We start from the raw sequence: 11,427 nt of genomic DNA, 5'->3' as shown, positions 1-11,427 counted from the left end.
TTTAGTGATTTTATTTTGGTAAACATGGAGGATGAGAAGCCAAAAAGCCAAGAAGCCACTGCTCTGTGTGGTGGTGAATTTGAAGAGCCAAGAAGAGACTATATTCCAGAAAGAGAAAGTGGCAAAATATCATAAATCCATAAAGGGTGACAGGAGAGTTGAAAAGCATGGAGAAACAGGATAATAACCCAGAGCAGGACTCACCTGCCAGGTAAGAAGAATCAGACACTTTGTACAAAAGACTCTGGATTCAGAGGACCAGAAAGGAGCTACTCCAGTGCCATTTGCCATTTTCCCCTTAAAATGTTTGCTCTATTTTCAGTAGTATGTTCTTATACATTTCTAATCCCTTCTGACATTTATCTGTTATACACTTTTAATTACTGAACATCCTTTCTTACATTTCTTGTTCTTTCCCTTTCTCCTTTATTCTTTTTCTTTAAAATATTTATTTATTTAATTTCATGTGTATGTGGGTGCTCCTGAGTGTACCTGTATGCATTGCTTGCCTGTAGACACCCATTGAGGTCAGAAGAGGGAGGAGATGCTCTAAAACTGGACTTACAGACAGTCGTGAGCAGTCCTGTGGGTGCTGGGAACTGAACCCAGGTCCTCTGCAAGAGCAGCAAATGCTCTTAACTGCTGAGCCGTTGCTCCAGGTCCTGTTTTTACTTAACTTTGACATTGCTTTAGGTTACCGCCCAGAACTTACTGGTCAGATGCTATTGCAAAGATACCACACACTTTGGTCAAAAGATACGGAGAAATCATGATGGTATGACTGAAGAGGGTTTTTTTTGTTGTTGTTGTTTTGTTTTTGTTTTGTTTTATTTTTAAAAGACAAGGCCTTACTATATAGTATTGACTTATCTGGAACTTACTATGCAGACTAGGCTGGCTTTGAACTCACAGACATTTGCCTGGCTTCTCCATCTATGAGCTGGGATTAAAACCTGTATTACCACACTTTTCTTTCTTTTCTCCCTCCCTCCCTCCCTCCCTCCCTCCCTCCCTCCCTCCCTTCCTCCCTCTCCCTCCCTCCTTCCTTCCTTCCTTCCTTGCTCTATTCCTTTTCATTGTTCTTTGTGTGTGTGCTTGTGAAGAATTTTTTTATCCAAAGGTTTTGTTTTGGTGTTAAAATCTTCTAAATAGGTCAAAATTAAACCTTTGAAAACACAGCACAAGGCATTGACACTATGTTGGTGTTAAACAAGTTGACTTTGAAATTAGCCAATATTCAGGGTATGTACAGAAGCAAAGTCGGTAGATATCTGTCAGTTTAAGGTCAGCCTGGTCTATATAGTGAGTTACAGACCAGGAGGGGCTACAGTGTAGGAAGCTGTCCCAACCACAACAAACAAAAACAAAAGCAAAACAACAACAACCAACCAACCAAAAAAGAACTTGAGCAATGGGTTTGACCGATTGTCTCCTTGATGAGTGGGGCTATATTACTATGTTTCTCACCCCAGGGGCTTTGGGAACAGGACTGAAGTTTTGATATAGTGGATTTCAGCACTTGTCACATATGATGTAGCATGAAGTATTCCAGTAAAACCATGATACTACATAATATTAAATGTAATATTACTACAGCTAGAATAGAATCTGCCTAGGTGTTCATCAAGAGACAGATGGATTGAGACATCGTGGTACATTTCCACAAAGGAGTTTTGTTCACCTGGAAAGAATGAAAAGGTGACTTTTTCAGGAATGTCATGATGATGACATCAGAAATGAAGATGATCATGTTAAAGATAAGAAGTTAGATCGAGGGAGATAAATATCACATGGTACAGGCTGCGATGAGGAGGGAGGAGTCTAAAGGGAGGGGGAAGGGACCACAGAGGGTAATGGTGAAGAAGAAAAGCGATTACATATTTTGATATGTGATATACTTTTGGGTATACACATACATACACACGTATATGACATAGCAATAGATAGGAACTATTTGGAGGAAGTGAGAAAGGGCTGGATCAGGGTGGGTGGGGAGCCAATATGAGCCATTTATGGTTTGTATGCCTGAATATGTCATAATGAACCCGTAATGTTGTAAACTAAAAATTATTTTTAAAAGAAGCAAGAGAAAAACAAGATGAACACCTATATCCTTGTGACCACAGAATTAGCTGTACTGTGAGTTCCTAAAGATATTCTATGGGCCAGTCTATGGGATGCTTCGGCTTTCTGCTAATAGTATGAAACTGTGTGGATGTCCATAATTTTGTAAGAGAAAACTCTTTTTAAAAATTCCTATTGCTCACCGGGTGATGATGGTAAATGCCTTTGGTCCCAACAATAGGGGAGCAGACACACGGATCTCCAAGTTCGAGGCCAACCTGGTCTATAGCTCAAGTAGCCGAACAGCCAAGGCTACACAGAGAAACCCTGTGTTTAACCTGCCCCTCCTCCACCAATCATGAGTTTTGCTGTTGTTTAATTATGTAGAAGTATGTGGGTGGACATGTTCATGTGAATTCAGTTGCCCATGGAGCTAGAGACATCAGATCCTCTGGAGCTGGAGTTACAGCTGGCCATGAGCTGTAACTAACCTGGGTGTGGGGAGATAAACTCAGTCATCTGGAAGGGCAGGTATCCCTCTTAATCATTGGGCCATCACTTGGGCTGGAAGGGAAAACATGTCTTCTCTCCTTGAAAATAATGTGAGGATTTTTGTTGTCATTGTTTTGTTTTTTTTTTGTTTTTTGTTTGTTGTCGTTGTTGTTGAGATATGCTTCCATCTGTGATCATGGGTACACGCATGCCATGGTGTCTATGCGGAGATCAGAGGACAGCCTTGGGTGCTGGTTTATACTTTCCATCTTGTCTGAGACAGGGTCTCTTGTTTTCCATGGATTTCCACAGGCTAGCTGGCCCACGACTCTGAGGGACTCTCCTGTTTCTGCCTCTCACCTGGAGGTAGGCACACTGAGATTACAGAAAAACCTTATCGTTCCCAGCTTTTACATGATTTCTGGTGTTGCAGTATATTTGACCACACTGTGAACCCCAAGATTGTGTTGTTTCCTGTAAAAACCCATTTCCAGTTGTGGTATGGCTAAGCCTTAGCATAACATCTTTATCCATCTGGCTAGAATATAGACACATGTTTAGTAAACACCTTTAAATCCCAAACAATGAAGGTAAAGTTAGTTTATAGAAGGAAGCGGCCATGTTTGAAAGTGATGTCTAATTGAGTGGCAGACAGAGTGACAGCAAGCAGGTGGAAGCTGGAACAGGAGCTGAGAGCTTACAGGCTGAGACAACAATGAAGCGTGTCCGTGCGCGCGCGCAGGCACACACACACACACACAGACAGAGACAGAGAGACAGAGACAGGGAGAGAGAGAGACAGAGAGAGAGAGGGTACTCTTACCCCAGTGACACACCTTCTCCAACAAGGCCACACCTTCTAATTCTCCCCAAACAGTTCCACCAGTTGGATACAAAGCATTCAAATATATGAGCCCATGGGGCCACTCTCAATTAAACCACCACATGTATATTTATTTTGTTTGAAAAATCTATTCATCTGCTGATAGACATCTAGACTGACTCGTTATCTTCACAATTGTTGCAATTGTTGCAATGAACACTGGACGTGCAAGCGTCTCTCCTAGGATGTGCAAGTCCTGACTCAGATCCCTACATGCATTAACCCAGGGGTGTTGAGCTCATCACGGGGGCAGTTCTAGTTACAATGTTTTGAACAACTTCCACATTGAGTAGGGGAGAACTGGAACATGACCATCAGAAAAGACAGATCCCCTAAAGGAGAGAGTGGGTGCTATGACTGGAACAAAGGAAAAGATACTGGTGGCAGCAAAACAAGGAAAAATAAACAGCAACCAAAATGAACCCCACGCCCACCAAAATGTCAGGAGTATCTCATTTGCAGCCACTCCTCAAACTTTTACATTACATCCTCCCTCAGCTGCCCCACGTCTAATGGTGCTGCAACCAAGCTATTTATTATGTCTGTGCTTTTCTTTATTGTTTTGAGAAAGGGTCTTGCTGGCTTTGAAATAATACACACCGGGGATTGTGGCTTTCCCCCCTCCCCCAAGTCTGTCAAATGTAATCTTATATATTTAACATTTTTTAGTGTCTGCCTCCAGGAAAACTTAAATTATCTGTCTTCTTCCTCCTGCTATCATTCCCTCCTTAAAGTTTTACAGTTATTTATTTATGAGTGTGCAGGTATGTATACACTTTGTGGAGGTCAGAGAACACCTTGTAGAAGTTGAGTTTCTCCTACTATTCGGGGTTTAGGGGACCAAGCTCAGGTTTCCAGGCTCGGAGGCAAGTGCCTTTATCCACTGGGGCTGTTCAGTGCCCATCACTGTTGTTTTTGTATTCTTGCAATACATGGCCTCTCCTGTGCTATCTTTTTTGGTATTAGTGACTCCTCTTCTGAACTGCAGCAATCTGCTGGAATGCAAGCCCCTGCCCATCCTCCCCTACTCCTCCCCCCTACAAGTGCCAGGATTAGACCTTGCTTGTGTCCTGGTTGTGAGCCTAGCCTTTAAAGACCAAGCCATCCCTGCTTGTGCCTTTTCTCCATCATAGGACCTAACATCCAGCCAAGATCATGGCGAGTGCCACACACATATTCTTTTGGTTTGGTGATCGTTGTTTCTAGAAACTGAAACTTCAAATAGTTAAGCAGCAGAGCCCACTGATGAAAGAAAAGGTGAGGTTTTCATTTGTACAAGTAGTCAAATGATGAAGTCAACCAGAAATTGGGCACGACTTTCAGAGTCCCGAGTTCTAGGATATAACAAGGACCCCTTGTTTCATATTGTTACATGGAGATGATATCCTAATTCTAAATATTATGAGTTTTCCCCAGCCTGGCTTTATCTTTAATGAATGACCTGCCCTTTCTGTAGTTTGTGTTGGGTAGTCTTGAGCCTCATGTCCTAAACAGATGCAAGCAATTATGGAATACTCTCTCTAACAAGTATGTTCTGGGAGAATGAAATCACACTGATAGTTGGGAGGGAATACTGATGACCTTCGGTTGTAGCCTCCACTTGCAGTACTTATGGGAACGCTCATCCTATAAGTTAAAAGGGAGAGGATGGCCATGTTTACATACTGGGGGCAGCTGTACTTTTCCAAGGATGGGCTGGGTGAGCATCATTGTTCCTATCTTTTCCCAAACACTGGAGGGATGAGGTGAACGTGACCTCAGTTTTTTTCCAGTTTAGTTCTGTTGAGAATTTCGGGCTAACGGTTTCAGCAAAGGCGGCTCTTAATCTGAATGTAATTGTTTTTCACACTTATCCATTACATCACTGTCCTTCCTTGTGGGCTCACCATTGTCCGTTATGTCCCCCCCCCTCCAGCTACCCTACCACTAATGGCATTGTGACCAAGATTCACCATTTATGGTTTTCTGCCAATAGAAGTAGAAGTAGGGAAGGAGTTGGTAGAGATGAATGTCAGAGATACTTTGAGGACTGAGTAAAATGTCCCTCACCTCTCTGCCCTGAGCATTTCTGTGATTTTCTTCACAGTCTCCTCAGCCATCTCCCCTGATTACAATAACATGGCTCTCTCTGTGCATCTGCCTGCCTGTCTGTTTCTCTAACTCATTCATTTTTTTGAGATTAGGGTACTTGTCATGTAATTCATGCTGGCCTTGAACTCATTACAGGCAGTAATAGAAAAGTAATGAAGACAGCTTCCTTAAATTGTTAAAATATAAGAGCCTTCCTAGCATTCTCTACTGATATTTACTTCCTGGAAAGCCTGGGTTCAAGACAAATACAAGATTACTTTTCAAGTAAGTAACACTACTGTGTTGTGGAAACAAAATACTTGCCATAGACAACCTGGAAGAAGGGTTGACTCTCCACCCAGTTTAGGGCTGTCTAGCTGCCTTCATTATTTTGGGTCTGAGGTGAGGTTGAACATCATGGCGACAGTGGCTTGTGGAGGAGGAGACTGTTCCCCTCCTGGTGGGCAGAAAGCAGCATAGACTAGTAACAGGAAAGGGCCTAGGCAACGTTAGTCCTTAAGGACACACCCCTGTGATCTATTCCTCCAACAAGGCCCAGCCTGCCACAGTCCCAGGATCTCTGAGCAATTAATGGACTGTACTACTCATTAGGTCAAAGCTCTCACCATCAAATTGACCCTGGAAACTGCTTTCTCCTTTCCTGACACAGAGGTGTACTGCAATAACCCAGAGGTGTTTCCAGATCTAATCAAGGTGATAGTGAAATCAGTCATCACAGTTACTCTCTGTTAGCAGGAGTGCCAGGTGAAAGACAGAATGCCCATGTAAACTGAGAGATCAAGGATTTCCAGTTTGTAAGTATACACACAAGCTCAAATAGTACATGGACATATTTATGCTGAACACATGGTTTATTATTTTTCTGAAACTAGAAGTTAACTAGATGTCTGGCATTTTTGTTTATATTAAATATGGCAGCCCTGCCAGGGTTTATTGAACTTTGAAATATTGAAATTTATTGAACATTAATTTATCTAATATATATATATTATATATGATTATACATGAGTGTTTTGTGTATGTGAATTCTGGTGTGAGGACAACCTCAGGTGTCAGTCCCTTCCTGCCATGTGTGACTGAGGGTCTCCTTGTATACTGCTGTGTTGCCCAGCCTATTTGGCCTGAAGGCTTCTAGTAATTCTCCTGCTTCAGCCTCCCATCTCCTTGTAGGAGATTATAGACTATGAACTACTGAATAGATTCCATGGTCATTCTAGGCCATTTCTCAGGCTTGTGTGGCAAGTACTTTATGTATAGAGACATTTTCCAGACCCTTGTGAGACATTTTAATTCAGAATTTCATTTGTTTGTTTGAGACAGGTTCTCACTATGTAGTCCTGGCTGTTCTAAAATTTACTATGTAGACCAGGCTAGCCTTGAACTCACAGAGATCTGGCTGCCTCTGCCTCCTAAGTTCTGGGACTGAAGGTATGTGCCACCATCCCTGACTTAAAATTTCGATTTATAACACACATACCTTTCGGATAAAACATCTTTTCTTTAGTACCAGCTGGCTGGCTGACTTGTGTTAGGCAAAACAAGCAGAAGTTCTTTGTGAGCAGGTGTGGTGGCTCCTTTAATCTGATACCTGAGACAGGAGGATAAAAGAGTATACACAGCAAGACTCTGCCTAAAAACACCATAGTATCCATATACATAAACGTTTCTTCTGGAATCAGAAATACGGTCACAGCAATTTTGCCATGTGAGTCAGGAAAAATTAGCATTCAAGAATGTAAAACTCAAGGCTGTGTCCGTATAAAGCACAGGCTTGCTTCAAAGAGAATAAGGGACAGTTTGTTCTGAGCCAAATATCAGTGACCTTGGCCAGGGAACATGGATTCAGGTCACCCCGAATAACACGTTTCACCATGGATGAGGTTCATAAACTGTCTGTCTATCATTACAAAGTACAAAGGAAGTAAGAAGACAAGATTTTTACCAAATATATGATCAGGTAGGCACGTTACAGCCAAGCAGGGAAACTTCTGCAATGTTCGGATGTTTATCTGTCGACAGGATTAGCTTTGGCTTGGTGAGCACATGGCCACGAGGGCCAGCCTGGTGGAGTAGGAGTGGCCCAGGTGAAAGATAGCAAGTGATATATATCTTGGGGTTATTGACAGGGAAGTAGACAAAGTAGCACAGAGGGTTGATATTCACCCAGTCCTAATGCTTCTAAGGCTTTTCGTAAATATAAAGGTTTTGTGTCTTTTATTTGGGAACTATATGGTCTAAGTGGGGTAGCGACCCCTCAAAATAATATTTACCACAACACCATCATTCTAATAAACCGTGTGTATGTATGTATGTATGTATGTATGTATGTATGTATGTATATAGTCTATAAGTTCTTCTCCTCTAGAGAACCCTGACTAATATAGATTTTGGTACCAGGAGTAGTTCTAGAGCAACCAAAGTATAAGAATGAGTCTCTTAAGTATCTGGAATAGGCTTTACAATCTGCTAACACCTACAATTACTGAAGCCTCGGTAGTTACTGAAGTCTCTCCAGGAAGCCCAGAGAGAACTGCAAGCCCATGGCATGAACCATTTTATAAACATAAAACAAATGTATTTGATTATCTTGATTCGCCATTTGTCAGAGGCAACAGATTTGGTGACTCTGTATATAAAACTTTTGACCATTTGTGGAAGAAATAAGGAAAATGATAATGCTGGTTGAACACTCCTAGCATCCTTGATTAATTAACAAAGGAAAAGAATGAGCTCTGATAAAATTAACCAATGTCTAGCATCTCAGAATATGGTGAAGGATAACAATGAACTTAGTGATAAATTGACTGTCTCCAAATGCACATAAATAGTGTACAGATTTTTAAGTGTGCTTTGGAAGAGAATATTCTCTCCAGCAGCCACAAAACTTAAATTGTAGAAAACCAAACTGAAGCCCTCATGATAAAGAATTACAGCAAAAATTCAAGTCTGATTCTCAGGGTGTGGTGATGTGAATAGGAATGACCCCCATAGACTCATGTCTGAATGCTTCATTATAGTGAGTGGTACTGTAGGATATGTGGCCTTGTTGGTGTACTATGGCCTTTGTGAAGGAAGTGTGTCAATAATGAGTTTGCTAATTCATTCAAGCAGCACTCTGGAGAATATGTGTGGAAACGGATTTAAAGGGTGTGGGATAAAGGTGGAAGGAACATAAAACTAGATTAGGCTGAATTTATCGATGTGAGTACACTGAATGGAGATTCTAGGTTTAACATGGAAGCTCACACAGTTTGGGTTTTTTTTTTTTGTTTTTGTTTTGTTTTTTTCAAGACAGGGTTTCTTTTTACAGCCTGGGCTGTCCTGGAACTCACTCTGTAGACCAGGCTGGCCTCGAACTCAGAAATCCGCCTGGCTCTGCCTCCCAAGTGCTGGGATTACAGGCGTGTGCCATCACTGCCCGGCAAGGAAGCTCACACAGTTAAAGAAGAGAAAGATGTCAGAAGTTTGCTTGAATGGTTGGGTGAAACATTTGTCAAAAGATAGCCTACTAAAAAGGAGTTGGAGATGCCTGCTATCCCTTGGTTTAGTGTTGATGAAGAATAAATCTCACGGAAATTGCAACATGAGAGTGGGTACCACTGTGTAAAACCTAATCCTTCACAATGGGAAGGCTCAGAAGACAAACCGTTCACCAATCCTTTAAGACACAAGAAGGGCCGGGCGGTGGTGGCGGATGCCTGTAATCCCAGCACTTGGGAGGCAGAGGCAGTCGGATTTCTGAGTTTGAGGCCAGCCTGGTCTACAGAGTGAGTTCCAGGACAGCCAGGGCTACACAGAGAAACCCTGTCTCGAAAAACCAAAAAAAAAAAAAAAAAAAAAAAAAGACACAAGAAGGTGAGAGGGGTACCAACACATCTGAAGAGGCTTGCTGTTCCCCTTTTTCCTAGTGCCAGACCTTAGGGCTGGCGAAGATGCTGCACACCCAGACCCCTTGACGGAAGGGAGAGCCAGGTTCCCCTGAAGAAGGACCTTGATAAAATATCTAAAAGTTTTACTCTTAGCCTTTCTCCAGTCCTTCCCCAGAGGGACCTACAGTCCTATATAAGGGTAACTGTATACTGTGGGAAAGGAAACAATCAGACTTTCTGGAGTCTATTGGATAGTGGTTCTGAATTAATGCTAACTACAGGAGATCCCAAGAAACATTGCAGCACTCCAGTTAAAGCAGGCCTTATGGAGGTCAGGCGATCAGTGGAATTTTGGCTGAAGGTCCAGTGGGTCCTGAACTTATCATGTGTTCTTTTTTTTTTTTCCATGAACAGAGAATGTAAAATTGAGATATCCTTAGAAGTTGGCAAAATTCTCACATATCAGTAAGAGACCTAGAGACTGTTCTTGTGATATTTTGGCAAAGAATGTGGCTGTGTTTTTGCCCTTGTCCAAAAAAATCTTGAGACTCAGTTGAATAGTTGTGGATGAATGGTTTGGCAGAGGAGAAGAGGAGTCCCAGAAAATGTAATGGAGCTAATTCCAGTGTCCAAGGAGACTTGAAGATTAAAGGAAAGTCAATGCTAAATGAAATAAAGGGAGCGACCTCGGGGCAAGATTCCACCCAGCTAGACTTCCAGATTGTAAAAAAAAATAATAATAATAAAAGAAAGGCTTTAGCAGTGAAGGAACCATCAACAACAGAAAGCTCATACAATGTAATTGTACAAGGGACCCAAGTTCCAGTCCCATCCATCTGAAGAACTTGGCAGCTTCAGGCACATGGTTCTGACTTTAGAGTCAATGATACAAGAAAGGGTTTGTGGAATCTCCCTCTTTGGCTAAGGAAACCTGCTGAGGCCAGGGGTGTGTCAGGGGTGTCTGAGCATGTTGGCCCAGAGAGGCCATGTCATGAAGAGGTGAGGATGAAGCCTGGATTGTCTTGGAGATCCCAAGATGTTGGATAGGTTAGAGTTGTGGGAGGCCTGCCAAGAAGAGAGACAGGCCAGGTGTGGCTCCAGCCCAAGAGAAACTGAAAGTGTGCTGCAGTCAATAAAGCGGGAAAGAGTCAGAGATCTGAAGAGCCCTTAGACATCAGACATGAAAATGCAGACTTTGGAGTTGGCCTTGCTGGTTTCCTGTCTTACATCAGACCAGCATTTCCTTTCTCGTTCCCTTTCCTCTCTTAGAGCCACAATGTATATTCTGTGGCATTCTATTGTGGAAGTGTGTGATCTTTTTGATTTTGATTTTACAGGGGGTTACAGTTAAGATTGCTGTGAGCTGGGCTGTGGTGACACACATCTTTAGTCCCCGCACTCTGGAGGCAGAGGCAAGTAGATCTCTGAGTTTGAAGGCCAGCCTGGTCTATAGACTGAGTTCCAGGACCTCCAGGACTACATAGAAAAACCCTCTCTTAAACCAAAATCCAAAACCAAAGCATATATTGTGTTTGTTTTGTATTAAAACAAACAAAAAACCCAAAACAACAACAAAATTAGCATGTGTATCAGAAGATACTTTGAACTTTAAAACAGTGTTGAAATAGACTTTGGGGACTTTTTTGTTTTTTTTTTTTTTTAAAGATTTATTTATTTATGTATTTGAGTATGCTGTAGCTGTCTTCAGACACACACCAGAAGAGGGCACCAGATCTCACTATAGATGGTTATGGACCACCATGTGGTTGCTGGGAATTGAACTCAGGAACCTCTGGAAGAGCAGTCAGTCAGTGCTCTTAACCACTGAGCCATCCCACCAGCCCCCTTTGGGGACTTTCGAAGCTGACTGAAATACATTTTTACACAATGACATGGTCATCAAAAAGTTTCACTCCTTGGTTATTAAGGAAGTATTCAAACATATGAGCCTATGGGGGCCATTCTTATTCAAAACACCACCTTCTTCTTTCTTTCTTCTTCTTCTTCTCCTTCTCCTCCTCCTCCTCC

This window comes from Grammomys surdaster, unplaced genomic scaffold, assembly GCF_004785775.1.
Source record: "Grammomys surdaster isolate TR1022 unplaced genomic scaffold, NIH_TR_1.0 234, whole genome shotgun sequence".
NCBI classification, from domain to species: Eukaryota; Metazoa; Chordata; class Mammalia; order Rodentia; family Muridae; genus Grammomys; species Grammomys surdaster.
This window is presented reverse-complemented; position numbering follows the sequence as displayed.